At 36.9% G+C, this 23,602-nt stretch overlaps 1 protein-coding gene across 2 annotated transcripts in view; it reads right to left on the minus strand.

The window, feature by feature from the left end:
- LOC111043948 (fukutin-related protein) overlaps positions 1–23,602 on the minus strand; it is a 248,882-nt gene that overhangs the window by 86,214 nt on the left and 139,066 nt on the right. The window lies entirely within an intron of this gene.

The following is a 23,602-nucleotide window of genomic DNA, read 5'->3' on the forward strand; positions in this document are numbered from 1 at the left end:
TATTGGAGCAGAAGTAAACAGTTGGACGTGCTAGCGGACATTATATCATGCGATTTCACCCTAACTTAGACGGTGCATGTACCACTTTCGTCACTGCCCTACAGTTTAAAAATTCTCAATTGAGCGAACCCATTAATGAATCGGCATTAGCAAGTATTATTTTAAAGAAGCTACCGTATCAAGTTAGAATGGCACTCGCCACACAACCCATTACTGATTGCAAACAGCTGATAAATCATTTATATGGCATACAGTCTGTGATGGCAATGTCAAACCACCGTTCAGACCAAAGATACACACGGAATCAACACAACTCAAAAAGTAATCAGTATACCAGCCAAAACTATGAACCAGTATCATATGATCACTCTCGATCTACTCCTCAATTTAAACGCTGCTATGATCATAATCAAAATAATTGGAATAGTAGAAGCTTTCAAAATTGTCAAACAAACCATTATCCACAGCAAACCTACAAAAGAAATTATTATTATGGCCGTGATCAATTTAACACAAACAATGATTACACTCAGAATAATCATAATAGAAATTATAAACCACCACCTCATCAAATTAGTACAAATTTATACATTAGCGTATGCCACAGGATCAAATCAACAAAAAACACGGAACCCAGCACCCATCGACCCGCCACCAGATATACAGAAAACTACAGCTAATAAACCAGGACTATATGATACCCCCGATATAACACCTATAAGCTCCAATGAAACAAACAAAGAAAATCAAGATATTTCAACATCATACACCACCTTTAGAAATGATCCACCGAAAATATTATTAGAAGAACAAAAAGCCAATACCAGATAAACCACCACCAAAAACCGCCACCCACCATGCAATTAAAACCAGCCGCAAACATCAACCCCTCTTGAGCCTTATATTTCCCGCCGACGATCCATTACCGCAGGAAGAGCAGCCCGCACATCAAGAGATCGCCACCATGTATCTACACACCACACCCGCGCATTTTTTGACCCCACAGCAGACCAAGGACCCGGACCAAGAGGACGACACCAAAGAGGACGGCATCCAGGACAAGAGGAGCGAACACCGCAAGGCCAGGAGACGAAAGCGCCCGAGGACACCCAGCCGACATCAGGACGAGGAGGACGGCATTCGGGAGAACATGCATCGCAAGGCCCGGAGACGGAAGCGCCCGAGGACACCGGATGGCCGACATCAGGACTGGGAGGACAACATGCAGGAGAAAAGAGGCATGCATCATAAGGCCCGGAGGCGGAAGAAACGGAGGAACCGCGCGCGCCGATGGAAGCCGCATGCACGGTTCAAACGCCCGAAGAGGACACCGGACCGACACCGAGGAGGACAGGAGCGGACCGACGACATGCACCCGCGGCACATACGCTTCAAGAGAGCCAATCAGCTGTCAGATGTGACCGGAAGAATGGGCTAAGGAAATGTGATAAAAAACGGATCGAATGAATGGAACAAAACCGGAGCTGCTTACGAAACTACCATGGATTCATGTTGGATTAAAAATGGAACTAAAAGGACTATTATGGATTCACGCCGGGAAAATAATGGAGTGGACTACTTGTGGAGATTAATTAAGGATAAACGGTGTTTGAGAAGAATGGAAGAAATGAAAAGTAATATAAAGAAAGTGAAAGTACCTGGATATTATATGATGGGAGATAATACTATTAAAGAGATGATAAATGTTTTGTTATGGTGTGTAATATTTGTTATAATGGCTGTGATATGGATAAAAGACTGTGTTGTGGATAGGACGAAAAAATATTGTATTGTTGTTGTTAAATGAATCTATTATTGATGATTGGAAATTTAATATTATAAAAATGTTTATTGTTGTAAGCCTAATGAGTTATAATGAGCCGAAATCAAGAATATTAGATGAAAATAAGAGGAAAGGTGAATTAAAATTACAGTATGATGGGAAAAAGAATGGATTAAAAGGATATACAAGATACAAGGGCTTTAAATTCATGAAGATAAATTATCAATTAGGACAGCCTCACCAAAAGATAGCAGATAACCCAACCGGCCTATAGTATAGCTACAAGCAGAAAGTCAAAAGATATGGGAAGACCACAACAATTCTACATGAAATATCATCGAATTTGAAATAAATACGATAAGTAATCAAGGAAAACACCACTATCAAGCCAATTACTGACCTTCCTTAATAAATTTAATCTTGGTATAGGACCGCATGGCAACAATCCAGTGTTTTAATTCCTTCCAATCGTTAGAAGCCTGCAATAAGAAAAAGAACAATTTTTAAATATGTAATTAAATTAGCTACATCAACTAAAAAAGGACACAAGCGGGGATAGTATGTTTAAAAATTGTTAATTACCTTTGAAAGGAAAAAAATGCAGCAGTTAGGTTAGTTATGAAATTCGACAGCAAATTCTGATGTAACATGTAGCAGTATGAAATGTAGAACCAGTGACCAGCTGGGCAAGGCCACCTGAATCAAATATGTAATGTCTGTAAACATATGATTATGAAAAAGTATGGTAACCCCAAAATTGTTATTTATTATTGTTATTTATGATATTTATCAATGTTAGTACATTTATTTATATGTTTTATATTTATTACCTTTAGTTATGCCACGTTTGTTACCTGAAAAAACCTAAAGTGAATGCAAGCTACCAAAAAACCAAAGAGCCATTAGCAAAAGAAAAGTATTGTACCTGATTTATAGAAAATTATTTATATTAAGACCTAAGAAATACTATAAGATATAAGCCCAGAAGTTTTGTGAATCGAAATTATTGTCTAAAAAGGAATCAATTGTGAGAATCATGAAATGTGTGTAGTTAGGTTGGCGACCCTGCGAGCGGCGATTTCAAAAATTACTATGTTCAAGTGTTGTCAGGAGGAGTGCGTTTAGAAGATTATATTTATGATATTTTATGTGTGTTGAGGAGGAGAATTTGTTATTGTATTTGATAAAGGTATAAAGGAGATGCAGCAAATATGTCTGCGAACTGTGATAGAAGTATGAGAGTATAATTTATAAATAAAGTATAGTATATATCGATGAATTGAAGGGTGGGTTTTCATTAAAAACATTGTGATTCTCAAATATTTTGAATTCAAACCCAGGGGCGCGTGTAAAGTATCGAATTTGGGTAGATAAAAATCCCTAACCGAAACAGTAATAGGTCTGAAAATAAAGTAACTGGCTAATATCGCCAAATAGATAATAACTAAGATTAGATAGCCTCAGCTTGTTCTGGCTAAATGGTACAAAAACCTAAAAAGGATTTGAAGGAATTTTATTGCTCATAAATAGATTATTATATAAAATATTTGAAGATTGAGGTTAGGTACATGTATTCACGGATCGGTGACCTAGAGATCGATCAAATCGAGAAACGTAGAATCTGACCAAAACCCCTTGGCAGAGCTCTATTGCAATCAAATAGTGTGCAATGTGAAAAAACACATGATCACGTGGCTAATTATTAGGTAGCATGAAATTAATATTAATGTATAAATATTAGCTAGCATGTAAAGAGCATAACCAATAAACCAAATAAAAATAATTAAATGTATTCAGGAAATAAGAGGTACCAGGCGCATGAATACCGAATAAAATTTGCATGCACCAATAGTAAAACGGCAGTTAATAGGCGGCAACTGTAGGCCAATTCAAAAATATTTCTATATATTTATATAAATGTACTGGATTTTGTGTTAAAACTTTGTATAGTCTATGTTATCGATATGGCTCGAAAGCAAAGAAATTATTAATCATACAATCTAAGCAATATTTTGGTATTTTTTGTAAGATCTATTTGAACCTAAATGGCGGAGGACTAAGATATTCAAATTTTATGTTAATTTGAAAGTCGGAAATAAGATTTGTAAAATTGAGAAAGGAGAACCAGCACTCGCCAACCAAATGCCACCAGGAGAGGACCCCAAATATTGTAGAGCGTAGTACCTTGATAATGATTTTGTAAAAGTTAAAGTTAAATTAAATTATTAAATTTCTTAAAAGACTTCATGATGCTATTGTGAAGCGGAAGTCATTTTCATTTTTTAATTAAATTTATAACCCCTTGGAGGAGACGATTCCGGCTACCATATTCCCGGACCACATGGAGTTGGATCGACATCGGCGGCTTACAAGAAGATTTTCGACACGTGAGTGATAAATTTGAATTAGTGATGGGCGCCCTAGTGCTTCGAATTAATCTAATGATCAAAGCTAGCTCGTCGAAAGGGTCTTTATTATAAATTAAGAAATTAATAAGAGTAATACTTGCGCAAGTAAAATTAGTATTAAAGGTATTTTATTGAAAGAAAAATATAGATCAATATTTCAGAAATTTCTATTAAATCAAAGAAGTACAAAATCTAGGCTATTAAAACATATGCATATGATATTCAATTTTTGCAGTATAATTTGCGATAGTTTATTATAGCTCTAATTCACTAGATGAATGGCTCTACCTATTCCGTCAGGTGCCGAATCTTGCACCCTGAGATAAAAATATATATTCGATATAAAGAAATCTACTAAGTACTAGAGATTTTAATATATATATATTTGGATTATTAGTGGCTAATTTATCAAGCTGATCTTAAAGCACACATTTTTAATTGAATTGTCCAAGTCGACAAGTATTAGCAAGCGCATATCGCAGCTACATGCAAAAGAATGCATATGATTTTAAGATAAAGGCACATGGTAATGATTCGTGCCATAAATCTAGAATATAAAGTTTAGCCTGTGATATTTTATTGATTTCAATTATTGTTCTATTTTTATATTATATTTTTTATCGCTCTTTATATATTTTTTGCCTCGATTTATTTTTTGCATTATTTGTGTAATATATGTATGAAACGTTTATGGTGTGCAATTTATTTATTATTCCTCAACACTATTGTATAAGTATCATATTTATATATATTTATTTTTTATTGAATTGCAAGAGTTATAGGAGAAGCCCATACCTAGGCCTATCAAGATTTTTTAAGACTGAATACTATTAGAAAACCACGACCTAATTATATAATTATATCAAATCTCATGCTTTACCGACTGATGCCAAGCAGGAGGCTAATCGTTATTTAAATATAAAGAATAACGTGACACAGCCTAGTGCTCATCTACCCCGACTTCAGCCAACCCTTCTTGTTAGCGACGGATGCATCAGGCACTGCCCTTGGAGCCGTTTCATCCCAGATGACTGAGACCGGTGAGCGACCTGTGGCTTATGCCAGCCGGCAATTGAATGCAGCAGAAAGGAATTACTCAACTACAGAACGAGAACTGCTTGGGGTAGTGTGGGCGACCAAGCAATTCCGTTGCTACCTACTGGGACGTACTTTTACCCTGATAACTGACCATGCCGCTTTGAGATGGATGCTCAGTCTGAAGGATCCATCATCCCAGCTGACCAGGTGGGCCTTGCAACTTGCAGAATATGGCTATACGGTGATTCACAAGCCAGGCAAACGTCATACCAATGCTGACGCCCTCAGTAGACAAGTTATGGAGGTAACAATAGTTGAAGAATTGAGTGAGGAAGTAATTCAACCTGCAGAGGAGGAAGACAAGTTGTGTCAAGGGCTCCTTACCACCGGCCAAGGATGCAAGGAGGATAACATCGTATGGTATACCCAGGGCAATCAGGATAAAACAACTTGGAAGGTGGCTGTTCCTGAGAAGCTACAGCGACAGGTCATAGAGTTGTGTCATGATACCCCCTGGGCTGGACACCCGGGAACCGAGAGAACCATTGCTCATATCAACCAACGCTATCACTGGAAGGGGTTAACTGGAGATGTGAAGAAATATGTGGCTGAGTGCCATTCCTGCACTCTATGGAAAACACCCGACTGTCTAGCTGCATCCCTAGCCAAGGCATATGAGCCCTCATGACCTATGGAGATGATAAGTTTGGACATTGTGGGTCCCTTACCCACTAGCAACAATGGCGATAAGTACTTCCTGAGCTTCATGGATAATTTTACTAGGTATGTGGAAGGAATTCCAATAACTGATCAAACAGCAGATACCGTTGCAAGTAAATAAATAAATAAATAATTTATTTTTGTCAAAGAACAATTACAAAATTGCATTAGACAATGTCAGAGAATTAAAAAAAAAACATTACATTAATAATTTGGGTGGAGACCCACTCAATACAAATTTATACCATCTAGGTAACTCATAAATAAGAATTATAATCTTATACACATACTAGCAGGTCCTATAATATACAGTATTTTATAAGACAAAAATTAATTGAAGGAGTTTTCATAAAATTCAGTCAAACTATAAAATGGGTTGTCACTTAGGAATTTGTTTATTGCCTTTCTGAAACTAGGATAAGGTAGATCTCTGACATATGATGGCAAATGATTAAAAAGTCTTATTCCCACATTGAAATGGCTTCTCAAAGTCCTTGATAGCCTTACTTGAGGAATATGTACATTTCTATAGCTCCTCGTATTATGATTGTGCACATTAATATTACAATCAAGGTTTCTTTCCTTCAATTTTATATACAAAAGCAACGTATATATATACAAACAAATGACAGTCATGACTCTAGTTTTGACAAATAGCGGTTTGCAGTGAGCTCTCACATTTGAGTTAGTTACTATTCTTATAGCTTTTTTTTGCAGAACCAAAACTTCAGACACCCGTGAACAATTTCCCCACAGAATAACACTGTAACTCAAGTGGGAATGAAACAAAGCATAATACACATTTAAAACATAGTTGAATGGAACATGATATTTTAGAGTCTTCAACAAATATATAGACTTTGATAACTTGCTGCACAGTAAATCAATATGATCACTCCAAGTCAGATGGTAATCTATTTGTACTCCTAATAATTTGATTTTTTTTACAAAATTGTTTGACAATTCATGTCTATTATTCAATGTGAATATTGCATTTTGCGTCTTGGATTCATTGAGGAGGAAACCATTTGCTTTGAACCATGAATTAGCCTTGTCTATTGTTTGATTAGCAACTCTGTTGAGATTTTGGAAATCTCTGTCAATAGTTAGGAAAGAAGTGTCATCAGCATACATTATGGTTTTAGAAGATGTTAAACACTTGGGTAGATCATTTATCATTACAAGGAACAACAGTGGTCCCAGAACAGAACCTTGTGGTACTCCAAATTTAAGATAAGAAATGGCAGATAGTTTTCCATTGACATCAACTATTTGTGATCTATTCTCCAGATATGACCTAAAAAAATCAAGACACAAACCACGTACTCCAAAGTGACTCAACTTGTGAAGGAGTATTGAGTGATCGACACAATCGAAAGCTTTGCTCAAGTCACAGGCAGTCATCTGAGCAAGGCATTTATTCTCGAATGCTTCTATTATTTGATCGATAATTGTAAGAACTGCCCCTGTTGTGCTTTTACCCACCCTATAACCAAATTGGGAGTCACTTATAAGATTATAACTATCGAAGTAGGTACATATCTGAAGCTTCACAACATGCTCTAAAATTTTTCCGAAAATTGGAACTATGGAGATAGGCCTATAATTTTTTGGTGTAAGTCTGTCTCCATTTTTTTTAAACAAAGGTACAAGTCTCGAAATTTTTAGTTTTGTTGGAAAAACTCCTTGTTGTAGACACATATTTATATAGTGAGTCAATGGAACAATAATAGACTGGATTACACATTTCAAAACGTGGTTGGATAAATCGAAAATGTCCCTGCTTCTTGAGTTTTTCATATCCATGACAATCTTATAAACATCAGCACATGACACTTGTGTCCATTTGAATTCTTCATGTGTGGACAGTGGATGCTCCATGAAATCTCTTGCAATAACCTGTGGCTGCTCGATGCCATCTTTTGCTTCCTGGACGGATGATGTGTAATATGTGCTGAAAACATCTGGTGAAATCTCAATATTTGTGCGTTTTGATCCTCCACTCCTTACTTTGTTCACCAGAGTCCACGCAGCTTTTGATTTGTTACCCGACTCCTCGATACAGTTGGCATTAAAACAGAGCTTCGCTCTATTTATTTCCCGTTTATAGATCTGTTTACTCCTTTTATAAGCCAGTTGCGCATCATCGCTATGTCTTATAAGAAAAATGGAACGGAAAGTCATCATTTTGTCTTTCAATTCCGCCAGTTTCGGTGTATACCAGCCTGACTTAGCTACATTTCTCTTCTCAGCGTTTAATCTCAAAGGCCTCTTGGGACATATTTCATCGAATATTCTGTAAAAGGCTTCAAAAAATTTATTGAATGTCAATTGAGCATCTTCTTCCCCTTCCAGCATCTGCATCCAATTCACCAACAACAATCGCCGTTCCAACACTCTAATTCTCTCCATAGACAAATCTCTTCTTAAACTTTTAAAAACAGGTTCTTTTCTTCTTCTAAACTTTGTCTCAAATGTAACAGTAATTCCAGAGTGATCAGAGAAATCAAAATCAAGTATTTCCATAGCATAGTGCTGTTGATCCATTGTTGTGATGACATTATCTAAACATGCACTATCACGTGTTAAAAAGGGTTTTTGTTCAGTCAATCATCACCAGGCATGGGGTCCCAGAACGCTTGCTGACCGACCAAGGCCAGAATTTCGTCTCAGAACTTATGGGCCACACGTGCAGGCTCCTAGGCATCAGTAAGCTCCGTACTACAGCATACCACCCCCAAAGCAATGGAAGGTTGGAGAGAGTTCATCGCACCTTGACGATAGTATCTCCCAGTTTGTTGAAAGGGATGGGTCTGACTGGGACCAATGGATACCCTATGCCCTGATGGCATATTGGTCGGTGGTGCACTCAGCAACGGAGTTGCTCTCCGTTTTATCTTGAACATGGTCGGGATATGGTTCTACCTGGAGACTTTTGCATCCCGAAGGATCTGCAAGGTAACGACCTGGAAGGTCATCTGCGACAACTACAGCAAAGGCTCCAGAAAGCATATGAGGTTGCCCTGCAAAATTCCATCAACTCAGCAGAGAAGCAGATCCAGATTGACAACCAGAATCGCACACCACGAAGCTTCAAGGAAGGGCAGCATGTATATCTTCACAATCCAGCGGTACCCCTTGGGAATGCCAAGAAATTTCACCATCCTTGGACAGGACCATTTGAGGTGGAGAAGAGGTTATCAGATGTGAACTACATGTTGCTCTTACCTGATGGACGGCAGGTAATTGTCCATATCAACCGGTTGAAACCCTGTGTAGTTGTCAAAAATAAAAAGGAAGAGGAACCAGAGGAGCAGGAGGAGGTAACTACAACCCTGTCATCACAGCAACCAACAGATGAAGATGACAAAATTGATGACTATTGGCCCTATACAGACTGGGATGAAGAGAGCAGTGAGGAAGAGGGAGAAGAGGGAAAAACGGAGGAGGAAGAGAAGGTGGTAGATGATGAAAGATTACAAGAAGATGTGGAGGAAGTAGCAGGTCCGGAAGAAGAAGACGAGGTCTTTGACTTGCCCAGCCCTGACGTACAGGTGGACTACCCTCTAGATGTAACCTACCAGCCAAAAATGAGAGAGGCTGAAGAGCCACACCGCTCACCCTATCCCTTAAGGAATAGGGCCCAGACCCTCACCTAACTGTGTATAGATTCTGTAAGCTACTTCTGAACTGAGTAGGGGGTGCTTGCAGATGAAGTAAACAGGACCGTGAGAGTGAAAGAAAAGGAAGAAATTAAGAAATTAGTAACAAGGGAGGTGATAGGTTGGATAAATGCAGACAATGAAAAAAATTGGAGAAGTGGAAGTAAGGTAGGAGAAGTTAGATCATCAAGAGAGAAAAGCTGGAGGAGGTAAGAGAGAGGTGAAAAGGTTAGCCTGGGTGGCAATGTTATGGAGGAATAGAATGAATAGTGGTGGAATCTGGGAATGGAGAAAAATTGAGGAGAATGTAAAAGATTAACAATGCGGCACTCCATTACAGGCTTGGTGCACATCATGGGAGCTGAGTCTAAGGAGGCAGGCGTCCATTATGTGCAGCAGGGGGAGATCCTGCTGACGGGAGATCGTTGGAGGATCATTGTATCACTCAACATCACAGAGATTTGTCAGGGAATCACAAATCTACGCCTGAGTATCGAAGACACCCAACAGACTTGGTGAAAGGCAACCGAACGTATTCCCGATCTCGGGGCGCATGAAGGGTTCCTGAGGAGGCTGCTTCAATCTGGGCAGCAGCTGGAGGAGGCCGGGCAGGCCTTGATGGAGCTTCTACCAACCGGCCGAGAAAGGAGGGGACTCCTCAACATTGGAGGGAAATTATTACATGTAATATTTGGGACAGCTGAAGAGGATGATGTTGACCACCTTCGATTGAGCCTGGAACACACCAACCAGAGGACAATGGAGGTGATTCACTTGCAGAAGGAAATGCTGACAGTGACAAGGAAGTTGACAAGGCGAGCAGAGATGAACTCTGCCAACATCAAACAAATGACAGAGAAACTGGAAGAGAGTACAGAAATCTTTGCAAAATGGATTGATAATATAGATCATAAGGTTAGCGATAGTGAAGTAATACTTTAGACTTTTGTGAATGTAACAGCCAAACTACAGGACTTAGAGTTGGCCATTATGTTAAGTTTAAGTGACTTGAATAATTTGTTAGCCGCTCTTGAAAAGGTGTCACAGGGTAAATTAAGTGTTGGCTTGATATCTCCTCCAGAGATGAGAGCTTTGCTTGTAAGTGTTTGCTCAAGTTTACCACAGGAACTGGGGCTGATCGCGGGTGCAGAGGAGGCTTACCCATACTACCAGGCTGCACAGACTCAAGCCATGTCCATCTTAGGTGTTTGTGATGTCAATCAAAGTGTTTGTAGATCTTCCTTTAACAGCAGCAGGTAGACGCTTCACCTTGTTTCGCGCACATGCACTACCCATTCATGATCCTGTGACCAATTTAGCGACCCAGTTCCATCTGGATGAAGAGATGTTACTGCTGAGTGAGGACCAGCAGCGGTATGCCAAACCGGACACCGAATACCTGGCCAGGTGTTCTTCAGGAGAACCGACCATCTGCCCAGCTGAACTGACCATCTTCAAGAGACATCATCTATCCTGTTTGAGTGCCCTGTACCTAGGAGAGGCTGATGACATCTTGCAACTCTGCCACAGAACTGCTATCCTGGGCACTCCACCTGATACCTGGGTGTGGGACATCCCACGACAGACCTGGGTCTACAGCATCCAAGGAGAGAAACGTCTCAACTCACATTGTCGCCATACTCACATTGTCAGAAGTCACACACCATAATCCATGGGCTCGGGGAGGCGAAGGCACATGCTGGGTGCATGATGTCCATCGATCATCACGAACTGCTGCCAGCAACCCGGCAGGTGGGCAAGGTGCACCTGGACAAGCGGATAAATACCTTGACTGCACCTACTGCTTTGATCCTGACCACTCAAGGCCAGCCAAGCACCAAGGAGGTGCAACACCTGCTGCAACAAGTGATGTGGAGAGGTTCATACTGGCAAGGGCCAGCTGGACTGCCTGAGGTGCCATTGGAGGAATTCCAACAACAACTGTAGAGGTGGGACCAGGAACAGAACAACGGTTCCAGAACAGCATGAGGGCTGATTCTTGGAAGAGGCGCACTGGTGGCAACCTTCCTGGCCGCCATCCTTATAAGGCAACATCTACACAGAGGCCTTGGAGTTCAAAGCCAGACTGGGGTTGAGGGATCTGCCAAGGATGACATCGCTGCGGCCACACCGCCTGGTGGTGCACCTAACACCTCAGTGGAGGCAATTGTGAGGCAGCTGAGGGAATCCCAGCTGCAGGATGACCAAGTCTGAGTGACCACATCAGGTACCAACTTACCAGAGCTGGAGGACCAGCTCTTCTCTGGAGGAGGGAGCTATGTGAGAGTGTGGAAGACAATTTAGTTTTAAGTTAGTCATAAGATTAGAGGTATTAATTATTGTGAAGAAGAATGTGCCGGCTGCACTTTGAATGGCATCGGTCGATGTAGGCAGCAGAACTGCTGCCTCAGCGGTCAATGCTGTCTTCCTGGTTGCAGTCCACGACAATTCCACTGTGTTATTGTCACTCAGAAGAAAAATTAGTGTTCTTATTCATTTTCTTTTCAACTGTTAATTCCCTGATGAATCGTTTGAGGGCGCCAGCTTACGGACCAGGTTGCCAAGAGTTTTCCACAACCTGTGGAAAATTTCGGTGAGCTCTTGGTCAGTCAGTGGGCAGCTCTCGAGATTGAAGGACGGGTTCCTTAGTGGAGATGGATGTCGCGATTGTGTTGGTGTGGGGTGAGTGACTGAAATTCAAAACTATTTTTCACTTCTGTTTTTCGGAGAAACATTATTCAAAATTTGAGCAACCTATTTTCATTTTAAACTTCAAACTTAAACTTTGTAACCTGTGACACTCAGAGTTACAGCTGGCACGTTCTTCTCCAGTGTAAATTTGTTAGGTTATTTAAGCAAAAGAATGTATTCAATTATATTTGAGAACTAAATTTGAGGCTAGATTATAGTTAAATAAGGAATTAAGTTAGGGTGAAATAAGACAACATTTGCTAATATGATTTGTAGAACAAACAATTGATTTGGTTGAGCGACCTCACTAATTTTGCTCTAGTAGTAGGAGACAAGATATCTATTTCACATAATTAAGTTTTTGATTTCTTGTAATTTTCTGAAAGTTTGGCTGTTAAAGTTTGATTGAAATGCTAATATAATTATGTTATCCCGTTCTAGGTCGATAGTATCAGTTATAATTGCCGTGCTATTTCCTGATTAGATGCATTTCAACTGTTATAGTATTGTAATTATTTTAACTATTTTGTTAAAGTTTGATTGAAATGCTAATATATGCTATCCCGTTTTAGATTGATAGTATCAGTTATAATTGCCGTGCTACTTCCTGATTAGATGCATTTCAACTGTTATAGTATTGTAATTATTTTAACTATTTTGCTAAGGTTTTATTGAAATGCTAATTTATGTTATACCGTTTTAGATCAAATGAATCGGTTCTAATTGCTGTGTTATTCCATGATTAGATGTATTTCAACTTATTTAGTATCATAACTATTTTAACTAGTTTGTTGAAGTCGAGAAGTTAAATTTGAACTCCCGAAGTGGATTTATTGTGGGAGCAGTTAATTAGTTCCACAGTGTAAAAGAGGAACAATCCAGCAATTCCTTCTTGAAAAATATATCAAATTCAAATATATCCAGCAAAAGTCTTGGGAAATTTATCAAAGGTCACAGTAGAATAATAGTGTCAGTTCTGGTCCTTATTGGTTTCCATCCTATTTTGTATTTATTGTCCTATACCAACTTAGATCTGAAATAATCTAAATTATTTTTTCATTATTTTGTTTGGTTGTTGTTGAAACTTTGTTAATACTCAATAGTAGTTTAATTTTGTGGGTCCTGGGACGGACCCAACCAGTAGTGTAATTCTGCCCATTCTGTCCCCTTCTAAGGGGAAGAGGTCTCCTTGTTTCTTGGCAGTCCATTGACCTTATATTAAACTAACATAAAAACATTTTTTTTGTTGGAAAACTTTAAATTTTTTCTATTCTTCAATTGATTTGTTTACTTGATCTAATTTCAAGTGAATCATTACTTTGTGGTTTAGTTAGTAAGTTTTAGGTTTAAGGAAGTATTGCCCCACAGGAAGGGCATAGATTATAATAGATTTGACTCAATTTTCGGTGTTTCTCTGCTGTCCACCCCACCAGTATTCGGTTACAATATCTATTCTTCGGTGTGTTTTGGCCACTCAGCCTAACACAACCATTGAGCTACATGGTTTTGCAGATTCTAGTTCTGTTGCATATGCTACGGTGCATGTATATATGTGTGTTCTGTTTCAAGTAGTGTTCAAACTCAGCTATTATGTTCGAAGTCTCGTGTTGCTCCCCTTAAAATGCTTTCTATCCCTAAGTTGGAATTGCAAGCTGCTTTATTATTAGCTTGTCTGATCAACCATGTAGTTGAAGCTTTTGATTTACTCAATATTGTTTTATGTAATGTATGTCTTTGGTCTGATTCTACCACTGTGTGTAGTTGGATTCGTTCTATACCTGACAGGAAGGATGTATTTGTAGGAAATTATGTAGCAGAGATCCAGGAGATCACTGCTAATTTCAAATGGGGTCATGTCAGGAGTGTGTGTAATCCGTCAGACATCGTTACGTGAGGATCTACTCCTACTGATCTTGCTAAAAATGAGTTGTGGTGGCATGGTCCTGCTTGGCTGCAGGAAAGAAAAGATATTGAAAAGCCTTTCTCATCTCAGTTTGTGGTCAATACCTTTTCTAGTATTGTATTGGTTAGTAATGTCAAAAATTCTGTATTTTCAATTTTGTTCACTCACATTTCTAGCTCTATCAAAATGATTCGTGTTCTTGCCTTTTGTTTGCGTTTCATTCACAATGTTAAGGGGACTAGGGAGCGTCATGTAGGCGAATTGTCAGTTACAGAAATTCAAGACGCTGAATTCCATATACTTAAAAGTGTTCAGGAAGAATTTTTTGGATCAGAGTTGCAGCGTCTATGTGCAAAAGAGGGGCTGGATGTGCGCAGTAAGATCCATTCTCTCTCACCGTTTATCCATCAAGATGGCCTGCTTAGAGTAGGAGGCAGATTAATGTATGCTGATGTACCATTTGATGTTCAGCATCAAATTTTATTACCTGGTAAGCACAAATCCACAAAAGCTTTAATCCTAAGCACCCATCAACATCTGTGCCATGCTGGAGTCCAGGCCACCATGGTTTTTCTTCGCCAGTGTTTTTGGATTCCATCTACCAGGAGTGTTCTCCTCGCGCACTAGTATAAAATGTTTTCGTTTTTCACAAAATAAAGCTGTTCAGCTTATGGGGCAATTGCCAGCCGTTCGTGTGAATATTAGTGCACCCTTCTTAAATGTAGGCATTGATTATATGGGACCTTTCAACTTAAGGCTTGGCAGTCCTAAGTCCAGGTCTTTCAGCTAAGCTTATATTGCATTATTTGTTTGTATGGCGACTTGTGCTGTGCATTTGGAGGTTGTTACTGAGTTGTCAACTAAAGCCTTTCTTGCCGCATTAACTAGGTTCACGTCAATTCGTGGCATGCCCAACACCATTTATTCTGACAATGGTACTGCTTTCACTGGAGCTAGCGGTGAACTTCAAGAGCTTACAATTTTTTGGATGATTCGCAGAATCAACATTTGTTACAGAAGTCGTCAGCTTCTTGGAGAATTCAGTGGAACTTCATTCCACCTCGTGCACCTCACTTTGGTGGTCTTTGGGAGTGTTCAATCAGAAGTTTCAAAAGCATTTTCAAGATCATTATTTTGAAGCAAGTTCTCAACTTTGAAGAATTACATACTCTTAGTGCTCAAATTGGAGCTATCTTCAATTCTAGACACATTACCTCATTATCTGAAGACCCTCATGACCTAGCGTATTTGTCACCAGGACATTTCTTGATTGGTAGGCCTATAAATGCACTTCCCCTGAAATCACAACCGACAAAGCATGTGAATCACCTTGCACGCTGGCAAATGATAACAGATTTGAATAGGCAGTTACACAAGAATATCTAGACACTTTGCAGCAAAAACACAAGTGGACGTCTTCAAGTGACAACATTGCTGTTGGTATTTTGGTATTGTTGAAGGATCCTGGTGCTCCACCTGCTGCTTGGAAATTAGGGTGCATCACTGAGGTTTTTCCTGGTGTGGATGGGAAGGTACGGGTTGTGATGGTGCTTACTGAGTCTGGAGATTTCAAGCATGCAATTTCCAGTATTGCACCTCTACCTATCGTTGAAGGTCAAGAAGACGGTGAATAAGTTTTAACATATTCTTTTTTCTTTCTTGGGCAATTCTTTGAATTTCCCAATGGGGCCCACTTTATGTTAAAACTATTCTCCATCTTCAAACAATCTCTTTTATTGATTTTTGAATTGTCATGTTTCTCTGCATGGTAGTCATTAGTTTGTATTTTTGCCGCTGGAGTGCTAGTGGTCCACTGCCAACCTGATACTGGGCATTGTCGCTGCATATTTTTATTTATCTTTGTTTTAGTTTTTGGATATGTTCTGAAGCCATAGTCATTTTATTATTGTATTTGTCAATTTGTTGTTCGGCTTCCGGATATTTTTGCATCCTTTTAAACATAAATTTTATTGGTGATTTCTTGATCAAGTTAGCACTTGCTTGCTACCCACTTCCCACCTTTACGGTTCATCATTTGGCTGTCTAGCAGCAACTTTGTGTGTGTCTCCAATTATTCTGCTTTATTCGTGAGAATAGTTTTCACCTTGCCCTGTTTGCTTGTTTTATTTGTTGGAGACATTTTTTTGGTTCTTTGGAGCCATCAACTTTAAAAATTGCATAATTAGTTCATTTACTATTTCAATTCTAATTTTTCAACGTGTTCGGGAACTCTTGCATGTGTGTGCACTTCCTTGTAAAATTATAAGTTACAACTTGAACTCTCATCTTTCATGAAAATAGTTTTCGCCTCGCCCTGTTTGTTTATATCAATTGTTGGATATTCTCGACTGGTTCTGTGGAACTATTATTAGTTTTTCAAGATTTGAACACTTGTTTCAGTTTTACATATTTTATTTCCATTACGGCATTCTCAAAATGGCTGCTTGTGTGTGTCACCATGTCTGTCTACAAGTTTAAATTTGTTTTATATATTGCGGACTCTTGTTTTAAATCGAGTGCTAACCTTGTTTAGTAATTCTTTATTTGCATTTTGGGACTGAAAGTTGACCCATCATTCATTCTATTGATAATTATTGTGATATATTGCCTATATCACTGATTAACGTGACTCTCAATTGTAAATCACATTTTACAAATATTGCAACTGAATATTTCCAAAACTTGGGAAATATATCCTTTGAAACATTGATTGAAAACTCTTCCTCTACAACTGGCTGCTGTTTCATTGGCATTTCAAACAAGTTTGAATCTTGTTTCTCCCCTGATGTGTCCATTTGAGCTATTGGAAGCTCACGCTGTCTTTGAAGGCCCTAGACCAAACCGGGACCTTGACTCTGGCCTATTCGAGCTATTGGAAGCTCACGCTGTCTTTGAAGGTCCTAGACCAAATCAGGACCTTGGCTCTTGCATTATGTTCCGCAGCTAAGTATTTCTGTATCACCTACTTTGTATTTTATTACTACCCCAATCTATTGTTTTTATCTTTCAGGTTAGGAATTCATTGTTGTTCATAGTCAACTTTACTTTATTTTTGAGTTATTGCTCTTGAGAATTGTTTGTCAGTTTTTTGTAATCAATTCATGAATGTTCTGTGAACATTGCAATTATCAATCCTATTTAATTCTTTGTTATTATTCTTTGATTATTGCTAAAGCTGTAGTTTCTGCATTTTGCAATTAGGCTATTTCAGTACAGGCTACTGTTATTCATATAACCTTATGGTTAATTTCAACCTACCTGTTTTCTTTTGTTGGTATCGAACCAATTCAAATGTTGAAGCCTTGCAATTCAACATATTTACATCTCAATTTTCTCAGGTGTTGTTTGTTATTAAAAATGACAATTGTAGGTTTAAACTAAAGACTACTTATTATAGATTCTGGTATTCTATAAACGTTTGTTTAGTAACTATTTCATTTTTCCATGTTGATAACCAGATAGATTATTTTCTATGTGCATTACTGTTATATTCATAACTTTTTACTGTCACTCTTTAATAATTAGAATTCAAATTATTTCAAATTTTTAGTATTTCAAATTGTTACATTGCAATCAGTTCTTGCATTCAGATTACTGTTTTTACTTGTTCTTTTTTACTAGAATCAATACCGTTTTCAAGTTTGTTCATGTACTTCAATCCTTTTCTAAACTTAATCCTAATCTTGTTCATAACAAAGTTAAATTCTGTTTCAATTTATATGTTGACCAATCACCCTGAGGGGTTATTTCATGTATTCGAATTTTTTTCTCTTGTTCATATGATTTGACATTCTTTAATGCTGATTAAAGTTTGTATTTTACTAACCTACTTTTTCATTTGGCATTTTACCTTAGCCTACATTTTGTTGATTAGTTTTAATACTGAGTTGCCTAAAACTGTTTCGCATTCATTCCAGTGCACAGGTTTTTGAATGCACAACGGTTCTTGCACTCATGTGGAATTTCAGTCAGGTGTCAAATCAGTCAATACACATTGTTTCTCTTATTTCAGAATTTGATTTATTCTCTCCTATTTATACAGTCCACTCTTTTCTAAGACTAAATTCCACAGTGTCTTCAAATAATTCAGCTGAGCTCTGAGTAGTTTCCCATGATTCTTTATGTTCTCATTGTTAACTCCATTCTTCCATTCATACTTTGCCTTTCTGTTTCCCCTGCTCATTATTATTATGATTATTAAATATAGGTGCTTCGATCTAAAGGCTAATTGGAACAATAGATCATCTGAAATAATATAATATGGTAAATATATCTACCTTCAAGAATGTCGGCTTGCAGTCGGCTAGATTGATGTTTACGTTGAAATCCAACACTTCTTGGTAATGTTTGACATAATATACAGAGTGATTATAAAAGAACTTTACAACTTTGAAAGCACATGAATATTTATTGAAATTACTTACAGAATTGAGAAAGGTGTAATTTTGTTACAAAACACTTCAAGTTTAAGGTGTGGGTGCTATTTTGGTACAATGTGACAGCCGTTGGTTATGCAACATACATCCCACTGATAGTCGATTTCTTGCCACACTTGTATCAGCTTATCAAGCATAACTTGTGCAACAGCAGTGATCCGAATGTGATCCGATTCCGGAGGTCATTGAGATTGTCTGGTAAAGGCGGAACATAAACCTCATCCTTAATAAACCCCACAGGAAGAAATCCATCAGTGTTAAATCCAGTGAGCGAGGTGGCCATGCAATTGGCCCTGCACGGTCAATCCAGCAGAGTTGAAAGCGAATGTCTAGAAAATCCAAAACTTCTCCATGGAAATGAGCTGGTGCACCATCATGCTGAAAGTAAAAGGACACTTGTTCATCTTGTTCAGCATGACGGTGCACCAGCTCATTTCCACGGAGAAGTTTTAGTTTTGGAATTCTGCTTTCAACTTCGCTGGATTTACCATGCAGGGCCAATTGCATGGCTACCATGCTCACTGGAGCGATGGATTTAACACCAATGGATTTCTTCCTGTGGGATTTTATTAAGGATAAGGTTTATGTTCCGCCTCTACCAGACAATCTTAATGACCTCTGAAATCGGATCGCTACAGTTGCACAACTTAAGCCTAATATGCTGGTACGAGTGAGGCAAGAAATCTTTGATCTGTGGGATGTAAGTCGCATTACCAACGGCTGTCACATCGAACCAAAATAACACCCACACCTTAAAATTGAAGTGTTTTGTAACAAAATTACACCTTTCTTAATTCTGTAACTAATTTCAATAAATATTTATGTGCTTTCAAAGTTGTTAAGTTCTTTTATAATCACTCTGTATAATAACACAATAGTCTAGCTCTTTGAAGTAGCAATATTCGACATCAATGTAAAATGAAAGAACATAATGTAAACAAAAATGAATGTATATGCAACACAGTATTTAAAGTAATTTTTATGATTGTTCTGCTGGTTCTTAGAATTATTGGTGTTCTTTCATCTCATGTTCTGCGGAGGCAAATAGCCAAATACAATACTTATTCTATATACTGGTTATGCTGTGTATATACTGTTAACTTACTGTATATATATATACTGTAAATTAATAGATATAGAATTGGTACCATTTTTCAAACAAACAATATAGTTTTTTGAATTATTATAGAACAATTGATAATTTAAAGCACTATACATTTCGGGACTTTCTTCTGTCCCGTCTTCAGGTACAAATTCGAAATAAATAGACATCATAATATAATATGTCATATCTTCCTTGTAGTTGTCTTTTTGAATTCATCATTAATTTGCTTGTAATTTTGTCACTTTGTCTTGACGTTTGTAAAGATTGAGATGTGACCTAGTCTCCATAATTTCATTTATTTTAGTGGTTTGAATAAGCTCTATTTTATTTCTATTGACTTGTTTGCAGTACCTAGTTGTTCGAACTCACTGCCGGCGCACAAGTTGTATGCTGGTAGTGCCATTATGTAAGATAGAATATCTATTTTATTAATCTGTATTATGTTATGGCAAAATAAAATGAATTTGAGTCAGTATTGACTAGATATCAGTATTCAAGATTATTAAAACAATGTCTATCAATTTGTTGATTATAAAAACATAATATAAGGTTTGCCCATCATCCATTCACGACAAATCTCAATCTGTATTGACTTGTCTATAATTATCAGCGATATACAGCCCTGATTTACTCTCAATAATGATTTTATGAGCTCTGTTCTCATCACCAGTCCCACATTGGATAAGTCATGTTTGTGTCACATTATTTCTTTCAATAACGAGCTGCCCTGCTTGGCTGCAGTCGGTAGAGCATGAATTACAAGATATGTAACCCTTATTGTGGTTCTTAGAATAATAAATATACCAATTTCTTACTGGCTCGCCCAGGAGCTCCCGCAGTTCTCGGCTCTTGTTGGTTACTGACATCGGCTGCTCCAACAGTCCACAATTTCTGTGACTGATTTGTCAAATTCCGCAAATACAGATGCAAGAATTTGTGCTGCTACAACTTAATACAATGATTTTGAGATTCTTCAAATCGGATTTAATGATACTGGATAATTTATATAAATCTATGGAACGTATTATTTCCAAAGATTTGATAATCAATGCTGTATATCACTGTCTTAACCAACTTATTTGGTGAAGAATATAGTCGGATGGTAATCTTAATATATTTCAATACTGGTAACTAAATAGATTATAATTAGATTGATAAGATTTTTCATGCATGGAGATAGGGAAATAAATGAAAGATACACCATCAAAATTTGACACAAATATATTACACAAAATATCAATGAATAAATAAACATGTAGAGCAACAAGTATAAAAAATAAAATTAGAACAAATATATCTATATAAAAAAATATCACAGATTAGCTCACTTATTAGGTTTTTTGCTTTTAGCACAAAAAATTACCATGTGCTTCTTAAATCATTGATCATTTATGCATTTAGATTATGCAGCTCTGTTATCGACTTGCTGTTGCTTGTCAAATAAAATCTCATATACCTTCTTTCCAAATTAATATAAATAATTTATTAATAAATTATAAATCTCAAATATATTATATATATTTCTCAGGGCTAAAGGTCTGGCCTCTTAATTTCAATATTTGAATAACCTTTCGACGAGCTAGCTTTTTAAATCTTGTTTCACTTGAAGCACTGAGGGCACCCTAGATATATATAATTTCTTGTAACTATAACTCACGTGCTGAATTCACAAGATGATGATGGCAATCCAATTCTTCCATCGTCTCGGGTTTTCTGGTGGCCGAAGTCGTCCTCTCCAAGGGGATAAATAAATATCTGTATGACTTATGCCTTAAATATGGCCTCACTAAGTCTTATGAAAATTAATTGTTGAATTCAAACTTAAATCTTTCAAACGTACAATTATTAACAAAAAAGGGACTTGTGCTCTATAGGATTAGTGGCGTTCCTGGTGACATCTGGCAAGCAAGTGGGCTCTGATCTACCCCTATTCTCTATGATCATACTTCCATATTCCAAATTTGCATATTATTCAAATATTCAACTACTACGCCATTGTATAATCAAATAGTCTGTGTCAATCTGCTAGGCTATTACATATATATTATGTGTTATATTTTATAATCACTCAGATTACATTCGGTACATGAACTGAGTAGTGATAGCTTACTAATTCTTATCATTTATATAAATACTGAGTGTTATTTTTGAATTGACTCGTTTTTACCGCCAATCAGCCACTGCATTTTGATTGTCTCATCTAAAAATTACAAATGTATCCATGCGCCTGATAGAATAATACCATTGATATATATAGTTAGATGACTAAGCTATACTTTCAAGCATTTGGAAGCATGATGCCTCCTTCATTTCTTGTCACCATTGAATATTGGGCAAGAAGTCAGGTGCCCAGACAGACTTATATGGGAAAACATTGACTTTCATTGCGTTACATCTTTCGACATACTTGATGGATTTCAATATAATTTTTTTTCAACTTTTCATCATTTCCATTACCATATGATACAATGATTTGTTCATTGAACATTATTTTTAACTCGACCAAACATCTAATTTAATGAACCTACCTCACTACAGATTTTGATCCATTCTATTAGCAAATGAATCTCATTTTTACAATATTTTCCTATTACCATGTATTTTGGATATGGAAAATAAAACATTTATTATTGAACGCTAATATTACCGTATATTTTATTAGATGGCAAATAATAATAAATCAACTGTTATCACAATATTTCGTGAAACTGTTTCCATTCATTTTGCAACTTAAGTATAGGTACTAACTATACTCTATACTCCTATATTTAATATAAGATCATAAATAACTACATATTATAAGAACGGGAAAAATAAAACAAAAATTATAGATCACTAATATTACCGTATATTCTATTAGATGGCAAATAATAATAAATTAACCATTATCACAATATTTCGTGAAACTGTTTCTCATTCGTTTTGCAACTTAAGTATAGGTACCTAACTATACTCTATACTCCTATATTTAATATAAGATAATAAATAACTACATATTATAAGAACAGGAGAAATGAAACAATAGCAATGATGAAGAATTTATAGACAATTTTAGCAAATAATATTTTTTATAATACAAATGTAGCATACAATATTTTCATAGTTCACAAAATATTACAATATAAGACAAATTAATGGAATGGAATATGGATACCTATATTGGATCCATGGAAATAAAATATTTATTATAATATTACCGAAACTTATATTTTATTACTTGGCAAATAATGATAATGAATCAACCTAAGCCTGCATGAAACATGACCGATGAAAATATAAAAATACTTATGTATGAAAAGAAATATTTTTATCTGGTGCATGCAGATTCATACATCCATAAGCACTGCATGAAACTACCATACTTTGAATATTTTTTATTGCTTCAATGAAAAAATATTATCATTTGAAAAAGGCTCTTTTTCTACACAGCGAATACAAATACCCGACTTCTTGCCCGAAATTTCTGGTAGCTACACTAGCACAGTGGCATCATAGCGGATATCGCTCTTCTTAATCTTATTCTCTATATCAATGGAATATACACACTTCCTTAATATTTTTATTTATTTTACATATTTTGTACATGCTCATTTGACACAATAAGTTTTTTTAAGTTTATTAAGTTGTTTTTCCATTTCTGGTTGAATGCTATTTGTTTACAACTAAAATTTGCCACAGGTGTCTGGCTAAATTTCAAATTATATGGCTTGATCAATTATTTAGGTTGCCAACCAGTAAGTATTATATCCTAACCTCAAATTTCATTATTTTATATAATTCAATAAATAGCAAATAAAATTCTTTTCTATTTGGCTGTTCGAATTGTAGACAGGATACCCATTATTATCTAATGTCT

This window comes from Nilaparvata lugens, chromosome 2 (assembly GCF_014356525.2).
Source record: "Nilaparvata lugens isolate BPH chromosome 2, ASM1435652v1, whole genome shotgun sequence".
Classification (NCBI taxonomy): domain Eukaryota; kingdom Metazoa; phylum Arthropoda; class Insecta; order Hemiptera; family Delphacidae; genus Nilaparvata; species Nilaparvata lugens.